Source organism: Carlito syrichta, unplaced genomic scaffold, assembly GCF_000164805.1.
Source record: "Carlito syrichta isolate Samal-C Ts95f unplaced genomic scaffold, Tarsius_syrichta-2.0.1 Scaffold314889, whole genome shotgun sequence".
NCBI lineage: Eukaryota > Metazoa > Chordata > Mammalia > Primates > Tarsiidae > Carlito > Carlito syrichta.
This window is the reverse complement of record NW_007258985.1, coordinates 457,313-478,675: the sequence shown is the minus strand read 5'-3', so window position 1 is coordinate 478,675 and position 21,363 is coordinate 457,313. Positions and strand designations below refer to the sequence as shown.

The 21,363-nt window shown below is 41.2% G+C and overlaps 1 non-coding gene across 1 annotated transcript; it reads left to right on the top strand.

Annotated features, from left to right (window-relative positions):
- The first annotated feature begins 13,878 nt into the window (after positions 1-13,878).
- TRNAM-CAU lies at positions 13,879-13,950 on the top strand. Its single transcript has one exon. It is a non-coding gene; the product is annotated as a tRNA-Met (tRNA).
- The last annotated feature ends 7,413 nt before the right edge of the window (positions 13,951-21,363 follow it).

Genomic DNA, 21,363 nt, shown 5'->3' with positions numbered 1-21,363 from the left:
GATTTGTACAATGGAATTAATCTTCTTAGTTACTTTTAGAAAGAAACGTGTCAAAGAAAAATTATTCACAACACTTGCTAAACGTGGTAAGGCAGATTTTATCTAAGGAGACTACTACAATGGAGTTTTGCAGTAGGAGAGAGATGGGGTTCAACTCCAAATGCAAGGCAAGTGGAGATTTATAGCCAAAGATGGGGAGAGGAGTCATTGGATGAAAAAGCACTAAGAGGTAGGATAATTCTTTGCTAAACTGGTCTAACAGGATTTTTGCTGAAGACAGGCCAGAGTGACATCAAGGGTAAAGGCATGAGGAATTTGTTCAAATATCTGGGGTGATAAGACCCACTAAATTGACTAAGCAGGAGTCTTGCTAAAACTGAAATAAGTGAGCCAAAGACAAAACCCAAGGTCTGGGCTTTGAGTGTTTATAGAGTTAAATCAAGAAGGAAGTCTGGCTGGGCTCGGTGGCTCAGCCTGTAATCCCGCCCTTCAGGAGGCTGACGTGAGTGGATTGCCTGAGCCCGCGGGTTCGAGACCCGCCTGGCCAATTTGGCGAGCCCTCATCTCTACAATAAATCAAAAATGAGCCGGGCGTGGTATCGCGCACCTGTAGTTCCAGGTACTTGAAGGCTGAGGCGGAAGGATCGCCGGAGCCCAGCAGGTCGAGGCTGCGGTGGCCGGGAGCAGCCACTGCACCCGTGTCTGGGCGACAGAGTGAGACTCCAACTCAAAAAAAAAAAAAAAAGGAAGTCTGTCACTTTCTATATAGGCAAATAGTTAACTGGGTTTTTATTTAATGGTGGCAACCTGGCAACCTCAGCATTCCTTTGGAAAAGAAATCACATATCAAAACGTGAGTGGATCTAGATAAATCATATTTAGAAATCAGACACCCACAGGCTCACAGCTAGTTCCAGCATGGTGAGAGTTGTTCAGGAGGGACGTGTATAAGCGACTTAGCCCTCCTCTTAGGCCTCATTTCCTGTGTGAGGCCAGGGATGAGCAGGGATGAGTGAGCTGTTTGAAAAAATGACAACCTGGAGTGCAGTCACAGGGCCTTTGTCCTCCACTCCTTTGTTGTCCTTTGAGCCATCGTCTTTCTGTGAGTTTGGCCTCCCAGGAAGAGCCATGCCCCAATACAAGGTTCCTGCCATCCCAGCACTCTTAGTGACTGTGGATGGACGGGCAGCGTCCTTCTTCCTGTTCCACCTAGGATTTTAAACTTCAGACTGAAAACCCTTTCCTGGAGAGAGCCTCTGAGTGCCTTCAGGTAAAGAGGGGTTTAATGTATGATGGGGGAAAGTGAGAAAGAGGGTGGTGAGAATCCCTTCTGTGTCTCCACTCCTGACATTTAAGATCAAGGGGACAGATGGAGCCCTGGACGCCGCCTTCAATCTCGAGGGAGGTGTGATATAAATCACTGGGCAGGGAGAGAACCCCAGAGAAACTTACCAAGCTGTGCCAGAATTCAGTTTTCCAGCCGGTTCCTCTCAGAGACTGTGGATTCCTGTGAAAAAGTCTCTTCTTGAGGTCATTCAAGTGTAGCGTCAGGGGCTTGAGAGGGGAGAGGACAGCCTGTTCTAGGAGGTTCCAACCACCATGTGAGGCCTTGAGTATAAGGGCAAGAAGACCCTGATACAGAGACCTGCTGATGTCTGTCCTTATTGTCACAGTCCCTAGAGAAGGGCACAGCAAGGGTTCAAGTGCTCCTGCACATTCCTGAGGACCTTACTGTGAGTCTTCTGCTCTCCTGTGAATTCCCAGTAAGTAGATTCAGGGAATCCTTGACTTCCCTGTAGACTATGCCCAATCAACTGAAAGATGTAAATCCCCATTTACTCCCTTTTTCTGAATGTTTATACATTTGAATAATATAATACCAATGTAATTGTATGTCTTGTGATTTGTATAACTTTTGTATCAATGTAATTATGTTTTGTGATTTGTATAACTTTTTCGTAATGCATGATGTCTTAGGCCTTGTAAACTCTCTTTACTCTAAGGCAAGATTGATTAATGCTTCTGCCAGGCCCTACTGATAAAAGCTATGAGATACCTCTGATGCCTGGCACCAGGAAGTTTGGATCGAAAAATGTCATTGATAAATGTGGCTGAAACTCAAGTTCTATACAAGGCTCTGATGGTCATGTAGCTAACGTATAGGTACTAACAACTCTGGACTTAGAAAAGTGAACTGTAAAAGCCTGGAGGGTAAGCAGAACCATCTTAGAATCTGCTCCCTGGATTCAAACTCGGAAATAAACTTTCTACCAGTTCCCTGCCCTTTGGTTTATCGATATCAAGGGTGAGCAGCTGAGTGTTACTGGGGCTCCCAAAACCTCTGCCAGAGGATCCTGCAGGTATGATTAGAGACTGTACTGCCAGCCCTGGTAGGAATGAGCACTTATGACAGTCATCTGTATAACCACAGTCCAGAAATACTTAACATTTCATTGCATTTACTTAGTTTTTTGTTTTTTAGTTTTAAGAAGAAATAGATGTGTCGAGTACGGGGCTCACGCCTATAATACCCGTGATTTAGGAGGTGGAGGTGAGAGGATTGACTGAGCCCAGGAGTTCGAGACCAGCCTGGGTAACATGGAAAGACCTTGTCTCTATAATAAATCAAAAAAATAAAACAAATTTAGTTGGGTGTGGTGGCCCACACTGGTAGTTCCAGCTACTTGAAAGGTTGAGGTGGAAGGATTGCCTGAGCCCAGCAGGTCGAGGCTCCAGTGGCCATGAGTGTGCCACTGCACTCCAGCCTGGGTAACAGAGTGAGACTCTGACTCAAAAAAAAGGAGAAAGAAATGGATGTTTATATAAAAAGCAGAATCCTCTTTAACCATTATCCCAGGTCTTATTCCCCTTCCTCCCCTCCTCTCCCATAAGTCTCATCATTCATTCATGTGAATATATATTACATTTTATCGATCAACTTCTGATTGGTAGACATGGAAAACTCTTTCTACTTCCAGGCAATGATAAATCTTTCTTCAGTGAGCACACTGTCCTTTTTATCTTTATTTTTTTCCTTGTTTGTAATGTCTCTGTGCATGCCTTCAATAATGCCAGTTGCTCGTCTTTTAGAGTCTGTTTTTAAAAAAAAAAAAAAAAAAACATATCTCAGGCTGGGCACAGTGGCTCAAGCCTGTAATCCCAACACTTTGGGAGGTCTAGGCAAGAGGATTGCCTGAGTTCAGGGGTTCGAGACCAGCCTGGGTAACTTGGTGAGAACTCATCTCTACAATAAATCAAAAATATAAATAAGCCGGGCATGATGGCACACACCTGTGGTTCCAGCTACTTGGACGGCTGAGGTGGAAAGATCACCTGAGCCCAGCAAGGTGAGGCTGCGTTGGCACTGCACTCCAGCCTGGGTGACAGAATGAGACTCCAACTCAAAAAAAAAAAAAGTTTCTCTAACCCCATTTCCTATATTTTTTTCTAAGGAATCTAGAGGTTTACTTCTTCACTATAATGTTAAGACTTTTCAGATTTTATTTTTTGGTGTAGTGTGAGTGTGTCTAATTATTACTAATTAGCAAGTGTCTAATTATAACTCTATATTGAGAAACTTTTACTCTGAAATAATTCTTTGAGAATAATACTTCTCTCCTGATGTGAGATGCCATTTTTACCATATATCATTTCCAGAAAACATAACCGGTATGTCTTTAGATTGTACGTTTAAATAAAAATGAATAAAAAATATGTTTTGACTTGTTTATTATTTATCAAACAATACCAAAGAACTGTAGTCTTTATAACTTTAAAATATACATATAGGATAACATAATTAAAAAAAACTCACTCTTCTTTTTTCTCTTTAACTTTTGGAGCTCTGGTGTTTTCAGCACTATGTTGTAAGGAAGACATTTAGGGCTGACCATAGTGATTGGTAGGGTGATGAAAAGCATTCATGTCTTGTTTCTAACTTTATTGGCACTACTTCTAAAAGTGCAGCTTTAACGAGGACAAGCACACTAGTAAATGATTAACACTTTGGATTTTTCAGTATCATTGTTCTTTGTTTTCTTTAATGTGATTTGAAAAACAACTTGAAGCAGTTTTTGAATACTCTATTAGTTCCAAGTAAGTTCAAAGGTGCCAGGGGACATGCATTTTTCACTGTTGTACCCATAGTGCAGGGCACATAATAGGTCCCATAACATTTATTGAATAAATGAAGAGCTCTTCTTGTACTTTATATAAACAAATGTTATATTTTAATAAAAATGAACAAACTGTGCACACCTTGAATTCACATACATTTTAAAATATCTCTTGGATTTAGTCATTACCTTTTCATTCTTTCCTGTGTAAAAGCAACTTTCTTCCTTCTCTCTAGGGCCCCAAGCAGTCTGGAAAGTGAAACCTGACAAAATCCAGGGACCAGCCAAATAGGTGACATTTTTAGGGTCCACCTGGACTGGAGCTCGGCACCAGATTCAAGATCCTGTCCATCAAAAACAGTATCAATATTAACTCAGTCGACCATGAGAAAGGAGGTCCAATAACTGATTAGACTTTTTGGGTGTTGGAGACATCACATACCCCACTTGGGCATTCTGTTGGCCTCTTTCTATCAGTTGCTGCTTTCTACTGGGGGCTTATGGAGGGTTGAGACACTCTAGGCTTTACAATAAGCTATGACTCCATCCTTGCCCCTGTGGCAGTTCGAGCCTGCCTCCCTATTTGAATTACAAGTTTGGCAAGAAGGAAAGGCCACTGGGTTTGATGATCCCTGGGGTTCTGGACTCCCCAAAATAAGCAACTGCTGCATACATTTTGAAAAGCAGATTTTAGCTTGTTGTTGGGCTCTGGTGGTGACCAAAAGGGTGACCCAACACACACTGAGTTTGTACTCCAACCAGAAATCCCTATGTTGTCCTAGGTTAACAGCAGCCTAGACGCTAGAGTGGGGTCAGTCCATCAGAAGAGCATCATCAGATGGGAGTGGCACACCCAAGACTAAGCCCGATCAGGAGAAGGGGGAATAGACAGGCCACATGAAAAGATGGCTACTGTCCTGCAGGTAGAATGGTGCCTACACCACCTGACAAATTGGCATCCCCCATAGCCAAATGGGGACCACAGTTACAGGATGCACACTCTAACACCTCTCTCTGGTTCACAGATGACCCAGCAAAGCTGAAACCTGAAGGGGTGTAATGGGCTACAGTCACTGTCAACCTGAAAAGAGGGACATCATCGCTGACAGTGGAGAAGGTCGCAGTGTTCAATGGGCTGAGTTTGGCTGGCAGTGTCACACATACCTGAAACTAAGCTATGGTACATTTTTGTTGACTCTTGGGCAGTGGCCAATGACCTGGCCATATATTTGGGAGCTTGGCAACAGGACAATTGGACAATCAAAAGCATCCCTGGCTGGGGCGCCACAATCTGGCAGAAACTGGCAACTCACACCAATCTATTTGTTACCCATGTGGGGATGGACACAAGAAGGGCATACCAACCAACGCGCATGGAATGAAGCAGCCAATAAAGCTTGCACTGAGGAATTGGAGATGCCAGGCATCAGGCAAGTGATGGACATTGCCTATATTGCCTCAGTTGCATTTTAGATACATCAACAAACAGGCCATGCTAACACTGCCACCATGGCTCGGTGGGGCCAGGAACAATGAATCAGTCTTCTGTATTTGGAAGCCACTACCAACATTAGTAGCTATGAATATTAGTTTAGCCATGATTGCTCACCCCTGTAATCCCAGTACTTTGGAAAGTTGAGGCAGGAGGATTGCCGGAGGTGGCTAAGAGTTTGAAACTAACCTGGGCAACATTGTGAGACCCTAATTTCTTAAAAAGAAGAAAAGAACTGAGAGTCTTGTCAGCCTCAGGCTTGTGCACAAGAGAGGACAATTGGGGTGCATTCCCATTAACTGGGCTGCTGGATTTTAGCCTTTCGGGAGTCCCAAGGCTATCAACATACCCTCACTGTTGTTGACATATATATATGGACTGGCTTTCCCAGTACCGCACCCTACCTCAGCAAACACTGTGACTATTCTAGAAAACAGACTGTGCCATATCTTCAGACACCATGATGCCATTCAGATGGGTCAAGGATCGACATCTGTCATTGAAGCCACTCGTTATGGGTTCACGCTCATAGTCTGCATTGAACTTTCACATGTCTTACCATCCACAGACAGCAGGTAAAGTAGAAAACTTAAATGAATGACTGAAAAACATCTTAAAGCCAGGTGCAGCGGCTCACGCCTGTAATCCCAACACTTTGGGAGGCAGAGGCAAGAGGATTGCCTGAGCCCAGGGGTTTGAGATCAGCCTGGACAACTTGGTGAGACCTTATCTCTACACTAAATCATAAAATTAGCCAGATGTGGTAGTGTGTGCCTGTAGTCCCAGCTACTTGGAAGGCTGAGGCAGAAAGATCACCTGGGTCCTGCAGGTCGAGGCTATGGTGGCTGTGATTGTGCCACTGCACTCTAGCCTGGGTGACAGAGTGAGATTCTGACTCAAAACAGAAAACAAAAAACAAAACAAATAACAACAACAACAACAATAAAATGCCTTTAAGGAGGGACACCTAGAAGGTACTTTGCAAGGATGGACCATGTGGTTATCCAGTATCCTCTGGACTTTAAATGCATCAGTCCAGTGCAAAGAAAACACAGTCCTGGGTCACTTGATAGAGCAGCAGATGGTGGGGGGATGAAAAGGTGTCTGAGGATGCACATCTGGGTGGTGGGCCGGCAGGCACAGAAGGGGGTAGTGAATGCTGAATGGGAGACAGATAGGAAACTTATAGGGGTATGGGGCATAGATTATTCTGGGATGGGATCCACTGGTTCCAAGGGCTCATTCACTGACCTGATTGGGTGATAAGTGATCCTGGTGCCTTCCCCTTTGCGGGTCCCACTTCCCCAAGGCACATCCTGGGCTATCTGAGAGGATTAGTAGTGGTTCTGCCCCTGAGACCATCTGATCATGCTGGGAGAAGGACCTAAGCTAGTGAGATCTTGTGATGGCAGTCAGGGGAAGTGGTGGTGGAAGGACAAGGACAGACAGACTGGGTCCCTATACCAACTCAGCCCAGGGAACACCTGAGGCCCTCGAAGGGGCAGGAAATGGGACAATAATCTATCTGATCTTTTTTGCAGGAGCAAGGCAGCAGAGGCCAGGAGGTATTAACGCCTCATTAGGCTTTCCCAAGCTGTGTCCATTGTGGAAAACTGATGAAAGGTTGAATTTGCTATCCTGGATCTCATTCTGTCAACAATCAGAGTGACCCCTTGTCCTGCCAGTAGCCAACTGCGCCAGCCTTTCTAAAGTCACAGCGTACACTAACAGAACCTGAGCCCTGGCTTAGCAAGTAAGAATTGGGCACCCACCAGATGGAAGGGAGCTGGAAGTGCCCTGTTTTAATTTAACTGGTTTAAGGTTGCAAAATATCACAATCACAAGTAACAAAACCATAAAGGCTTGGTACATTGATGCACCATACTGCATCTCCTTAGATGAGAAGTGTTCCACCAATGACTCAGTTTCCTCCCCTCTTCTTCTTGCCTCAGAATACTGCGCTGGGAATGAAATATCCTAAAATAAGGAGGAACTGACCCAAACAGCCCCAACTTTGTTCCTGTCTCCCTAAAAAGACTCCTTTCAAAGCTTTTCCTGGTGCGTCCGAGGAATATAACCCAGAGTGGGCTGCCTTTCAGGGTCTCTTGCCTCCGGCACAAGTGGGTGCATGTAGTTGAGACGCCATTTACCCCAAACAACTTTCTTGAGCCTTAGAGGATTGGCTCTCTGTGACTTTTAGGTAGAAGTTATAAATTGAATTATTATTATTAAATAATGCAGATGGACAGATACATCCTGTTCAGAAACAACCCAGGGATTCATATTTATAAAACATCATGGTATTAACATGATCTTTAAAGGTAAAGATCATTTATCTTAGTTAATGCATTCCATAGTATTGCCACAGGTCATTAGCTTTGGAGAAAAGTATGACTGAAACCATGCTATGAACATACATTTGATAAAACAGATATATTAAAGCCATTCAAGCCAGGTATGGTGGCTTATGTGCTTTGGGAGGACGAGGTGAGAGGACTGCCTGAGCCCAAGGGTTTGAGACCAGCCTAGACAATTTGGTAAGACCTCGCCTCTACAATAAATAAATAAATTAGCCAGGCATGGTGGTGCATGACTGTAGTTCCAACTACTTGGAAAGTTGAGGTGGAAGGATCATCTGAGTCCAGTTGGTTGAGGATGCATTGGCTGTGGGTGTAGCACTGTACTCCAGCCTGGTTGACAAAGTAAGACTCAGGCTCAAAAAAATAAAAATAAAAACCATCCACTCAGAGGACTTCTGGTTTCTGGTCTGGCATATAAGAAATTTGGAAGTTGCCATTCCTGTCCTTACAACAAGGAAAAAGCACAATAGAGAAAGATAGAGAAGTGGATACAGAGAATCACAGCTTACTGTAGCAGAAGTTCATTGGAGCCAGTACCCGGGTGAGAAAACTTCAACTGAAGAATTGCTGGAGGATCTCTGTGAACAATCTTGAAAGTTAAAAGCTCTAGGGATCTCGGTTCAAGAAGGTCCACACATTTTTATGAGTTTTACCTCCAGAAGCCCTACCAGGTTCTCACATAGAAGACTGGCGGGAAAACCCCTCATGCTTCCTTAGGGGAAGGGAAAACCAACCGTTCTGAAGTAACCCCAGAGCATCCAGCCCTCCCTAACAAGGCCTGCCTTCAAGGAAAACTTTTACCAGAGCTTGACTGAACAGACCTGGGAGAAAAGCAATACTGTATCCAACTCCAGCCTTTTTCAGTCTTTCTGTCTCAACTAAAGGTGTGAAGGGGCAGCACACCTAGAAGCACTTATGAAGATCATAGCCAGAGCCTCAGGTTCACTAAAAGACTGAGACCTGAGCCTAGAATGCTCCTCCTCCCCCACCTTTACTGCTGCATCAGTGGGGCTCCTGTGTAACAGCGGGGTTACAACCATAAGAACTGCATATCTCATTTATGAAATATCTAGAAGCTAAGGTAAAGAAGTGAGACAAAAATAAGGGCACCACAGCAAATTTTAGCATCTGGCACCTATAACTAACAAACAGTAATCACAACATAACTCCTAGCCTGATAAGCATAAAGTCTCACATAAAGGCCTATTCACCTTGGTTCTTCTTACCCAGTACATTCTGATTTCAACAAAAAATTTCAAGGCATACTTAAAAACTAAAAGACAAAAACCACAATTTGGCATTTACAAAAGATATAGCCTATGCATAATAGAAATTCTAGAAAGAAAGGAAAAAGATAAAGGAACAAAAGTTATATTTGAAGTAGTATGTCTGAAAATTTTCCAAAATTAGTGATATACAACAAAGCACAAATGCAGGAAATTCAGAGGACACAAAGCAGATAAATACCAAAAATCTACACTATGCATATAATATTCACATTTCAGAACATCAAAGAAAAATTCTTGAAAGAAGTCAGAATGGGGGGGAGTCAGAATTGGGGAGAACACTTTGCCTATTGAGGAGCAAGGTTAAGAGTTACATTGACCTTTTCTTCAAGCAAGCAAGAAGCGACTGGAGTGAAATATGAAAGTTTCGAGAGAAAAAAACCCATCAAAATTCTGCTACAATTCTGTATTCAGTGGAATTATCCTTCAAAAGTGTAGGAAAGGAAAAGACTTTCTCAGACAAATGAAAATGGAGAAGTTTGTCATCAGTAGATGTGCTTGCAAGAAATGTTAAATATACTTCAGTGAGAAAAATGAAATGGGTCAGAAACTCAAATCTACATAAAGTAAGGAAGAGCATTATTAAGAGAAGGAGCTATTAAGGATTATTAAATAATATTGTTAAAAGAAAAAATAAATAAGGGTAAAATAAAATCTTTTATTTTTCTTATTCAATTGATCTAACAGGTAACAGTTTGTTCAAAATAATAGTGGCAGCAGTATATTCAGTGATGATAGTCTATGGTTAAGTGAAGTGAATGACAGCAGTTTTATAAGGAATGGAAGGAAAAAATTGGGAATACTCCATACAGTGCTTGTACTGCCTGTGAAATTGTAAAGAGTTATTTAAAAGTGAATTTAGATTACTTGTAAATCTGTATTGCAAACTCTAGGAGAATCACTAAAAAAGTGAAATTTTAAAAAGAAGTATAATTGGTATGCTAAGAAAGGAGAGAAAAATGAGATTATATACAACACTCAATTAAAACTAGAAAAGGCAGAAAAAAGTAGAAGACAAAAAAAGAACAAGGGTAGTAAGTAGGAACCAATAACAAAGATAGTAGATATTTATCTGATGATATCAATAATTACTATAAACTTCAATGATCTATATACACCAATTAAAAGTCAGAGCCTATCAAAATATATTAAAATGCAAGACCCCATTATATGTCATCTACAAGAAACTGGCCTTAAATATAAAGCTACAGATAGATTTTACAGTAAAGGCATAAAAAAGATATACCGTGCAAACACTAGTCAAAAGTAGTTGGGAGTAACTTAATTTCAGACCATGTAGACTTTAGAGCAAGGAAAATTATCGGGAGTAAAGAGTGGCATTATATAAAAAATTAAGGGGTCAATTCTTCAAGAAGATAGCATAATCCTTAAAGTGTATATGTCTGTAATGGGCTAAATTGTGTGCCCTCCAATTCCTATGTTGAAGTTATACCTCCTAGTACATCAGAATGTGACCATCTTGGTGATAGAGTTTTTATAGAGGTGATTAAATGAAGTCTTTGGAGGGGTCCCTAATCCAACATGACTGGTGTCCCTATAAGAACAGGAAATTTGGTACAGTGCAGTGGCTCATGCCTGTAATTTTAGCACTTTGGGAGGCCGAGGTGGGAAGATTGTGGGAGCCTAGTAATTTGAGGCCAGCCTGGGCAAAATAGCAAGACCTTGTCTCTACAAAAAAATCCAAAAATTACCCAGCCATGGTGGCAAACTCTAAGACAACCACCAGTCCCAGCTACTTAGGAGGCGGAGATGGAAGGATGGCCTGAGCCCGAGTGCTGGAGGCTGCGGTGAGCTGTGATCACGCTACTACATTCCAACCTGGATGACAGAGTGACCCTCACTTGGAAAAAAAAGAACATAACTGGACACAGACACAGAGGGAAGATCATATGAATAAGTAGAAAAATTAGCTATCTACAGGCTAAGGAGGAAAGGTCTAGAATCTTCCCTCAAAGGAATGTAGATTTATAGTATTCAAATTGGTGACAAAAAATAATATAATGTTTCTTTTATGACTTCAAATAAAATTTCTAGGAGATAGAAAACACTATATTATTGCCAGTGTATGTTATTTCTATTTTCAGTGCTGTGGTGACAGGTGTTCAGAAAGAAATAAGGAAAATGCCACCTCCTTATGCAAAATGAACAACTGGAACTGAGCGCAGTGTCTTAATTTAAAGGGAGCTTCATTGCATCTTAATTTATTCCAGAGGATTTTTACACTCCAGGAGGTCATTTTCTTTTGGAAAGTTTGAAAGAGGTGAATTTTACAAAGAAGAGTGAAAAAGGAGAACCTAAGTCAGATGTGTCCACTCACAGATAAAATATAAAAACGAATAAAACTGGTACATCTGGAAATAGATACTTTTAAGAGATTGTGTGAACACTACCTACCAAACTATAAAGACCATCTAGTAGAAAGGTCACTGGATATTCCGCATGAACACCACGTGTGTGTGGAGGTGTCTCAAGGTTTGACTCATAATCAAACTCAGGCACAATTGACACCTGTATTCATTTGCTCAGGCTGCTATCACAAAATACCACAGACCAGGTGACTTAAGCAATGGAAATTGATTTTCCCATAGTTCTGGAGGCAGGAAGTCCCAGATTAAGGTGTCCCAGGTTTGGTTTCTCCTGAGAGTCTCTCTTGGCTTGCAGGCAGCCGCCTTCAGCCTTCATCCTCACAAGGCCTTTCCCCTGTGCATGTGCACCCCTCTCTGCCTTCCTCTCGTCCCTTACTCTCCTTGTAAGGACGCAGTCCTATTGGACTGGCTTGTCCCTTATGACCTCGTTTAACCTTAAGTACCTCCTTAGAGGCCCTATCTCCAAATACAGACCATGTAGGGGTTAGGGTTTTAACATATGAACTTTGTGGGCACAGTTCAGTACATAGCAATGCCCCATCCTACGGTTACTTAGCCTTAGAACAGGTATGACAGGCAACACAACATGAACAGTTCTCCCGACTCTGTGTGGTTCAGTTTCTGGATGCTTAAGGAAAAGAAAACTTAGTCGAGCCTCTCTGTGTTGGTTCAAACCTGCAGACTACAATCCCGCCTCAATTTTTGACACTTATGAATCGTCCGCCGGGCCTTTTCAACCTCCCTCTTGGCCTATCCTCTCCTGCAGACAGAGAGCAATCCTGAACCTCTTCCTACTCTCTGTACTTATGGAAACCTCGATGGGGGTCGGAGGCTTTTACTTGCGACGTGTAGAAAAAGCGGCGAAGTCTCGCGAGCCGCCTCTCCAAGCCCAGTTTCCAAAGAACGTGTTCCAGCAAACCGGTACCTGCTGGTGAATTCCCCGCAGTGTCCAACAGGCGGCGCCCCCGGAAGAAGAATGCCTCCTCCCGGGCTCAGCGTTTCTTGGTGCAAACCCCGCACCGCGGATCAGCCTGGGAGAGCAGCCCCTCAGCCAGCGTCAAAATGCTGTCAGGTGCCCAGGCTGCTCGCTGGTTTTGCCCAGCAGAATCTGACTGCTTGGAGAGAGCTCTGCCCACCACTACAACGCTAAGGAAATCGCCCAAGCTCTTTCCTAAACTTATCTTGGGAAAAGACACCCTGAGCTCCTAAAACCGACTTGTAGCTTAATAACCGACAGGTCCCCATATGAACACGGGTAACGAAGCGTGCAAGACTGCGGCGAACAAACCTTGGTAGGCTTATTTGGAGGTCCTCACGGGACGTCTTTCCTGAGAGTGGGATGAGAACGCGGGCCCTGCTCTAATTCCAGATCAGGGAAACTGCTGATTCCCTCTACCCCCAACCCTGCACACCAAATCTCCTAGCCACACTCTTTATGATAAATGTCCCATGGCACAGTAATTCTTTCCCAGCCTTATTCAAACACTTATGTGTTCTGTAAGTACTAGCTACTCGTGAAGTACTTTCTGTAAAATTGTTTACCTTTCTTCCACCTTTTAAACATGAGATAAGCATCCTGATATAAACATAGACGTGAGATTGAAACGTTCAGGTAAAGGATCTCAGATATATGCCTCCGTCTGTCTCCTCGCTTGTAAGACAAAGACAGCCTCATCACATTTAATTGAGAAGGAAAAGAGAAAACGTAAATGGAATTGCTGGGGAGTAATGGCCAACAAACACATGCCTTACCTGGGATTGGAAAGGAAAAGTAAGACTTTACTGAAGAGAGAGGAACTTGAAAAGACAGGGAAAGGAAGTTGGTGAAAAGAGCAAAAGGAATACGGCGGAAGGGACCTTATTGACGTAGCAGAGGATAAAAATCAGATGACCAGAAGTCTCTGGTCAGGCCTTGGTCTGGGAGAGCTCACCTTCACTGGGGCGATTCTCCCTAAGTAAGGTCTTTGCTCGACTTTCTCCTGAGTTTCTACTCTGAGCTCAAAGCTGCTTTTGAAGAAAAGATGTCAGAGTTTGAAGCATCTTTGGCAAATCGGGAAAGCGCAACTCGCAGGGGGCTGCTGGAGTCATCTGGTTTTCTAGGGAGTTGATCTTAGGCCAAAAGAGGAGAGGGAGAATATAGGAAACAAAAAAACAACAAAACAGAAAGGCACAAAACGGTGAGCCTGACAGAGTTGTTGATCCTTTACATAACAAAAAAGAGGGCAAACGTGCAGCCTCAGCAGAGTGGCGCAGCGGAAGCGTGCTGGGCCCATAACCCAGAGGTCGATGGATCGAAACCATCCTCTGCTATGCGCTTTTGCTTAGCCACGGCCTGCACAAAAACTAATTTGATGTTCTTTTGAAGTAACCACGGCCTGCACAAAAACTAATTTGATGTTCTTTTGAAGTAACCACGGCCTGCACAAAAACTAATTTGATGTTCTTTTGAAATAGCCACGGCCTGCACAAAAACTTATTTGATCTTTTAAAATTTCTCTAGAACTGTACCTAATTTTTAGAAATGTGTTTAGATTCGTTCTTCTCCCTTTCCAAATGTTTCCACGATTTCCTTGTCATTCATTTCAAAAGAGAGGCAAATCTTATTTGGGAAGAGGAAGTGACATATTCCACATTTACTTCTAACCATTCTATCTTCTAGAGAATTGGCAATACACTGAGATAGAACACGATTTTATATTTTCTTGCACTCAAAAGAAAAACATACTTACTGATTTTGCTTGAAATGATTCGTTACTGTATATCTATATTGCCTTTTTACTTCCGTGGAAGCCTCCTGATCCTTTCACTCTTTTGTTCATTCTTATGTATGTGATTTATTAAATTCATTTCATGTGCAATGAATTCTTCTCTAAAGCAATCTATGTTACAATGGTTGGAAAGACATATTTTATACCTTCCTTCCTCCATACCTGAGTAAACTAGATTTATGGAATATTGTGGAAAAAAAAAAAAAGAAGAAGCAAAGAAATTAAATGTAAAATAGAAAACATTGAAATACATTAAAATAAAATATTTGTACATAGAATTCCATGGACAAACTCAGAAGGAAATAGAAGTCTTACTCATAACATACTTGCAAAAAAATTGAGATAAGATTACTAATCGAAATACTTTCCAAGAAGTGCCTATAACATGGCAAGAAATTATAACTCCCCTAAACAATGGGAATTTAGAGCACAAAATGTCAGGAGAAAAAATATTAATACAAATGTGCATGAAACTGGCCTGTTTTCTTTCTTTCTTTCTTTTCTTTTTTTGAGTTGGAGTCTCACTGTGTCGCCCAGACTGGAGTGCAGTGACCGCTCCCGGCCACCGCAGCCTCGACCTGCTGGGCTCCGGCGATCTTTCCGCCTCCGCCTTCCAAGTAGCTGGACCTACAGGCGCGCTACCACGCCCGGCTAATTTTTTGATTTATTGTAGAGAGGAGGTCTCGCTGCCCAGGCGGATCTCGAACCCGTGGACTCAGGCAATCCACTCACCTCACCATCCCAAAGGCGCAGGATTACAGGCTGAGTCACTGAGCCCGGCTTGTTTCTCTACTTTGACAGTGGAGATGTTCTTGTTCAGAGATCTCCAAGACTAATAGTCTTCCATTTATTTTGCCTGCTTAACCCATAGCATTTTATTTCACTGTGGTCTGAGAAGCTGCTTGATATGATTTAAATTAAAAAAATTATTAAGACTTGATTTGTGGCCTATCATATGATATATCTTAGAGAATGTTCCATATGCTGATGAGAAAAATATGTAATCTTGGGATGCAATGTTCTGTAGATGTCTGTTAGTTACATTTCCTCTAGATTACTAATCGAATCCTGCTTAATTCCAATATTTCTTTGTTGACTTTCTGCCTTGATGAGCTGTCTATTGCTGTCAGTGGAGTGCTAAAGTCTCCCACTATTATATTGGTGTCTATCTCTTGTTTTTAGGTCTAGTAGAATTTATTTAATAAAAGTTGGGGGCTCTGGTGTCAGGCACATATATATTTAAAATTGTCATGTTTTCTTGTTATTGATCACCTTATCATTATGTAATAGCCATCTTTGTCCTTTTTTGCTGTTGTTAATTTAAAATCTGTTTTATTTGATATGAGAATGGCTATTTCTGTTTGTTTTTGGTTTCCATTTGCATGGAATACTTTTCCCTACCCTTTTACCTTGAGTCTATAAAGGTCTTTGTGAGTTAAATGAGTCTCTTGAAGGCAGCAGATATTTGAGTTGTGTATGTGTTGCTTTTTAAAAAATCTATCTGTCAGTCTATATCTTTTTAGTGGGGCAATGAGACCATTTACATTCACCATTACTAATTATATGTAAGGTACTATTCTATTCCTCATACTGGTTGTTATCTAATTGCTTTATTTATTTGTTTTCTCTATTGTTAGTGTTCCATAAGGCCTGTGAACTTTATGATTTCTACTGGTGTACTTTGATCTTTTGTTTCAGTATTTAGGACTCCTTTGAGTATTTCTTGTAGAACTGCTCTAGTGGTGACAAATTTCCTCAGCAAAGGACTTCATTTATAAAACCTAATTTTGCAGGATAGTCTCAGAGTTGCAGCTGAGCATTTGGAGCCAAGGCAGGAGGTCATCTGAGGTTTGCACCTGGCTGATCTGGAAGGCGGTCCTAAAAGGTAGTGTGTGGCTAGGTGGGCTCTGGGGATATGGGCATACCTGGTGAGAGGAGAACAGACTGATGGGAAAGTTCCAAGAGCAAACATCAGTGGGCTCTGTGGCCAGCAATGGGCTTTGAAAAGTCTTCCAGCCATGTTTTTCTTATTGTTTCTTATTCTACCTTCCTGTCTCCAGGCCATTACAAGTAATCCCTTCATTTGGTAAACACTTACCAAACACCTACTATGTGCTGGGCAATGAAGAGGAGCTGGGGCTAAAGCAAGAGAAACCAAAACCCTCTTGTCCTCAAGGTTGGTCCAGTCCTTCTCTGGCAGAGATCAGTAAGGAAATTAGAACACAAATGCTTGGTGGCACATGTAACCTTACTTTGTGGATGTATAGGTAGACCATCAGCTCTGATCAAGGAGTCACAGAAGACTCAGAAAAAATGCAACACCGCCCTGTGTTTTGAGGTCTAAGTAGGAACCCAACAGGCACCCAGGACAAGAGATCATTGCTCAGAATCCAGGACAGGAATTTATTTTCCTGGGCTAGGCCAGGATTCAGATTAAGCTGACGGAAGATCCAGGTGCTTCCTGACAAGAAAGCTTGTCCCACATAAGACTATTCCAAGATCACAGTTACTCAATATTGAGACCTGAAGGGAAGTGTTTAATTTGAAAAAGTAGAAATCTTCTGGAGGCATCCTTAAAATTCAAAGTTTCATAGGTCTGGGGTAGGTTCTGGAAATTGCATTTCCAACAAGTTCCCAGGTGATGCCAATGCTGCTTGTCCTGGGACCACACTTTGAAAATCACCATCCTAGGATAATCTGGTTTTGTTTCTGGTATCAGCAGAGGGTTTGAAGAGCACCATGAGACAGACATATAGGATAGACTAGACTATGCCGGGCTCATCCTTGGAGGCTTCCCAACCCAAGGCCTAATGTTTGATTTCCATGGAGTCCCAGGGATGGCAGACACCCAGGAAAGGACCCGATGTGGGGCCAGAGGGTGATCCAGAGGCTCAGCCTCACACACAGCACCTGGGGCTCTTGCAACTCCACAGGCTGTCTCCCACAACTTCAGTCCTTCCCACCCTCGTGGCACTGACCTCCAGGCCTTGAGCTGCTGCCTCTGGCTGTTTGGCCTCGGGTGAGACACTAGAAGCTCTGAGTGTACCTTCTGATCCAAAGATACGGTGACCAAGTTTGACAAGTACTCAGAATGAACTGAGAATGAGGAATTAATCATGTGTCCTGGAGAATTACCAGCGTGTTTTCTTTTCAAGATCCGACATCCTTGATCCCATGTGGACACTAGAGGGCATATTGAGTGTGCTGAAACCATAATTGTCCTGTTGGACCACTTTGGATCCTTTGTAGGCTGGGCTTTCCCACTTACACTTACACATTGATTGATCAATATTTCCTTCACCAAACAAATTGCTTTTATTAATTAATCAGACCTTTATTTCACCTCTTAATGAATGACACATGAAAAGAAGGTACTGAATTTAAAAATAAAACGACATACTGAATTTAAATGGCGGTAAGCATCCTTGTTTAAGAAATGATATAATTTTAAGGAAGGTAAAAAAAGTTATTTCTATTAGGATTTTTAAAAGTTTTTCATTTTCAGTTTTTTGATTTTTTTTGTTTGGTCTCCCATGGAATTATCTTTCATTTTCTGTTTTAACTTGGTTCAAAATTCACAATTCACAAGGTTAAAAGTCTTACTCTTCCCTGTCCTATCCTTAGCAGGCTGCTACTGATTTCAATTTCTTTCTTATTCTTTCAAAGACATTTTATTCATATGAAAGGTATATGTATATACATATTATTTCTGTATACAAAATATATTTTGTATATATAATGATACATGTTAGCCAGGTGCAGTGGTTCACACCTGTAATCCCAACACTTTGGAAGACTGAGGCAAGAGGATTATCTGAGCCCAGGAGTTCAAAACCAGCCTGGCCAACTTGGCGAGACCTCGTCTCTAGAATAAATAAAAAAATTAACCGGGCACGGTGTTGCGTACTTGTAGTACCAGCTACTTGGAAGCCTGAGGCGGAAGGATCACCTGAGCCCAGCAGGTCAAGGGTACAGTGACCATGAGTGTGCCACTGAACTCTGGCCTGGGCGACAGAGTGAGACATCGACTTAACAACAACAACAACAAATATATATTATTTCTCCATTTTCACAAAAAGTTAACAAACCACACATGCTTTTCTACACCTTGCTTTTTTTCTCCGTTAAAAATGTATATGGAGACGATCCCATGAGGGAATATCAAGACATCTATATCTTTCTGTATTTTTTTTTTGTACAACTTTCATGATACTCCCTTGTATAGATACACAATGCTTATAAAAAAGAAAGATTACTCCTTTTGAATGTGATGCTTTTTAAGCAGTTCATTCCTGACAGACATATTAATGATTTCTTTCAGAGAGCAATTTGGCATCAAGTAGCAGCAAATCCTAGAGGACTCAAAGGGGGGACCAGGGAGAGCCTTCCCAGAATGTTCATTGCAGCATGTCTGCAACAGAAACAACTTAAAGATCAATGAAAAGGGGAAGAGATAAAGTGTAGTGTATCCCACGCATAGAATATTACTTATCAATTGAAACACATTAACTATTTGTGTGAACATGTATTCATCTCATAGAACATGTTAACTGAATAAGCAAGCCACAGAATGTCACCATCAGCAATAAGCAGTTTATACAAAGACTAAAAACATGTTAAACAAAGGAATTTTGAAAACCTCATAAAAACATAGACATACACCCCTGCAATCCTTGATTTGCTCTGTAAAGTATTACATAAAACACATGCCTATCAAATCCATGCAAGATGAGCACCATCTCCATATATATTATTTTCTGTTTATATTACATATAGAAAATATTATTAAAATACTACACGTTGGTAAACTTGGGTGGTGGCTTCACAAAGATTTCTTATAATTCTTTATCCTTTCTTCCAGCTAGAACTACTTCACAGTAAAATTTGTGAAGTAAATTATTATGAAATTAAATTCAGCTACTATTAAATTATTGTGAAGTACATCCACAGGAATTGAGAGAAATAAGAGGAATTAATTGTTGAGAGTGAGGAAAGGTGCTGAGAGGTAAAGAAAGATGAAGTGGACAGTTATATCCAATCATGTTAGTGACTTAACAGCCACAGGTTTCCCAGGAGTGTGAGCTGAAACCAGAATGAAAGGGACAGAACATGAAGGAAGGATGGACTGTGGACTTTAGGGGACAAAAAAGGGGTACAGTAGGCCTAGCTGGGTGGTATGGTTGGATTCTGAGCATTTTTTTTTTTAGGGCCAGCACTTAGAGACAGGGAATTCATGCTTATTTAGCTTTTCCCACAATCTTCAGTTAAATCTACTGAAATAGGACTAACAAACTGAAAGATGAGTTCCTCTGAGTCCCTCAGAGAAATTGAGTACTTGGGCCTGGTTGCTGATACAAAGACAATAATGTGAAGATTGTCAGGGCTAGTCCTCACAATTTGGGTCATTATTTTAGATGACATGACTCCAGAATATAAAGATAAACAACAACAATGAAAAAAATACTTAAATTGGCAGTTTACAACGTGAATGGCCAACATGTATGTGAAGAAGTTTACTCAGTAGTAGTCATCAGGGGAAATTGCAAAGTAAATCCACAGTGAGAAACAACTAAGCACCCATGAGAATGATTAAAAGTTAAACAGATTAATCACTATAAATGTTGGCAAAGATGTGGAAAAACCTGTTCTCTTATCTGTTGCCAATAGGAATATAAAACAGTCACTCGGGAAATCAGTTTTGTATTTTCTAATAAAATTATACTAATGCTCTGTGGTTAGCATTTACATTCCTAGATATTTACTCAATAGAAATGAAGATATATGTCCATAACAACTGTATGCCAGAATTTTCATGATTGCTTTATTTGTAATACCTAAAAATCAGGAATACCCAATGTACAAAAAAAATTGTGATTCAATCACAGAGTGGAATATCATCAGCAATAAAGTTGAATGAACTACTGATGCATGCAACACGGCTGGATCACATGAATCACAGCACAGAAAGGCAGACAAAAAGGAGGCCCTATTCTGTATGCATTTTTGTAAAGTTTTAAAACACAATAAAGTACTCTATGGTGATAGTGATCAGATCAATTGCTGCTGCAGGGAGGAGCTGAATGCAAGGGGGCAAAGAGAACTTTCTAAATCTTGGTAGCTTCATAGGAGCATGGGTGACATGGCTGTATTTGTTGCAATTCATTGATAGATTTGCTAAAAGTCTGAGCATTTCACTATATGTAACTTGTGCAATTAAATATTATTTATTGAGATAAAATATACATATAAAAGTAAAATTTTTTAAAAAGTATACTTAAAAACATGGTAATAAGCATACTTATATTCTTTTCCCCCAGTCATCCCTCCCTTCCCTCTCTCTTCCTGGGCTCTGGTTATCACCGATCTATTCTGTCATCATGAGATCCACTTTTCTAAACTCCCACATATGAGTGAGAATATGCAATATTTGTCTTTCTGTGCTTACCTTATTTCACTTAACATAATGGCCTCCAGTTTTATTCATGTTGCTGCAAAAAAGTGGAATTTCATTCTTTATTATAGCTAAATAATATTCCATTGTGTATATATACCACTTTTTTTTTGCCATTCATGCATTGGTAGACACTTATGTGGATTCCGTATTTTGGCTATTGTGTAATAAATATGAGAGTGCAAATATCTCTGATATATTGATTTCCTTTCTTTGGGATAGATACACAGTATTGGAATTGCTGGATCATATGAGAGTCCTATTTTTAGTCTTTTGAGGAAGCTCCACATTGTTTTCCATAGTGGTTGTACGAATGTACATTCCCACCAACTGTATGTGAGGAGTCTCCTTTCTCCACATCCTCAGTGTCTGTTATTGCTTGTCTTATTGATACAAGTCATTTTAACTGGGGTGAGATGATATCACGTTGTGGTTTTGATTTACATTTCTTTTTTTTTTTTTTGAGTTGGAGTCTCACTCTGTCGCCCAGACTGTAGTGCAGTG